We start from the raw sequence: 1,792 nt of genomic DNA on the forward strand, positions 1-1,792 counted from the left end.
CTTTACGGGCCGTATAGTGCCATATACGACCACTGTGCTGAAAAAAAATTCGCGACTTTCTTATTTCCAAAAATTCTTAATTAGCCATTCCCGACTTAATAAAACATCATTCACTCAATTTTTCATCATTCAACTCATCATACAAGTACGGAGAAATTTCTGAGGTGTAACACCAACGCAACAAACAGTGTGTCGATCTGACATCGGAATAGAAACTTATGAGCATTTTAAGATGGACTGCCAGTGCAGGGCCTAACCTAGCGCGAACGCGCCAAAAGGTGGCACGAACGCGCAGAGTAGCACTGGGCAAACCTACGCGAACGCGTAGAAGGATTTTAGAGTCGGTGCCCACTGACTCTAATCCACTATATATGGGTTAAAACCCTTATTTTTCTCCAAAAGAATTTCCCCAAATATTCTAGAAAGCTTAGCAAATATATGAGCACTTATATACAACACAAAAGTGAGGATTTTGAGTAATGACGGAGTATTAATCGAGGTCCGGATAACGTGTAGTCGCGATTATAGTTTTGTCTTGCGATGAAGTTGGTTCGAATTCAACAAAAATATTGAAGATCTTCCTATTCTAGTAAGGATATGTAACACCCTGTACCTTTAACTTGAACTTTGATCATGATCCTAGACTTAGAAAATCAGATAAGGAATGTGAGAGTTAGAATTTCTCTGTTCAGTTGTAAGATGGTAGTTTGCACCCATGAACAGTGACCGTATTTCAGTTTACGCCCATGAACAGTGATCGTAAACTGAAACCAAGAATTTCTGAACATTCTGGAATTTGGCATTTTGATGTCACATGGTTAAATACGGACCGTATTTTAAAACATATTTAGAATTTGGTAAAACTTCCTTGATGAAAGTTGTAGAGCTTTGAAATACCTTTCCAACTGTATATTATGGGGGTCAAACGGACATTTTTACAAAGAGTTATGGCCATTTTACTGAAGAGACTCAGTGCAGTCCGTATTGCAAAATACGGCCAGCACTGTGCTGGACGTAAATTGCAATTTCACAGGACAGTATATATTCGTTCATACCAGTTCAAGTCATTATTTTTCATTCCTTCAAGCCCTAGAACGACTTCCTACCCTCTTCCATCATCAAGAACACCAAGGTAAGCCTACCCTAATTATTCCAACTCAATTCTAATACCTATCCTTGTAATCTAAACAAGAAATTATCATTCTAAAATTAGGGTTTTCAAGAAAACCCATCTCAAGGTTCAAGAATTCAAGATTTTGGAAATCTTTTTCAAAGCTCAAGTCTTTAATTCAAGTTTTGGAGCAATTAAGGTATGTAGAACTTCCATCCCCATGTGGGAATCTCTACGTTCTTCCCCATGCTCTGTTTCTTGATATCCATGAAGTTCAAACCCTAGGGCATTAAACCCAACATATTGGTAGCCCGTATTTATGTATATATGTACATGAATTTTGTATCTATATTCGTTATTGTATTCCTAATCTTCCATTACGGTTATTAGGAACCCTAACTTAATCCATGAATCATGAATTCTTCCTCATGTGTTCTCATTATGTTTATATGAAACTTTATGATTTTATGTAGCAAGTTACAAGCATGTTTTCAAGTCAATTATATATATATAATTATGAACTATTGTTATTACTCATGAATCAAGAACATGTTTGCAAGACTATGACAAGTTATCTCATGAAACCATATTACAAGATATTTCATGAAACCAAGTTACAAGTTATTTCGTGAAATCATGATTACAAGTTATTTCACGAAAATCATAGGCTTCTTAGCCAAC

This window comes from Lycium barbarum, chromosome 1 (assembly GCF_019175385.1).
Source record: "Lycium barbarum isolate Lr01 chromosome 1, ASM1917538v2, whole genome shotgun sequence".
Classification (NCBI taxonomy): domain Eukaryota; kingdom Viridiplantae; phylum Streptophyta; class Magnoliopsida; order Solanales; family Solanaceae; genus Lycium; species Lycium barbarum.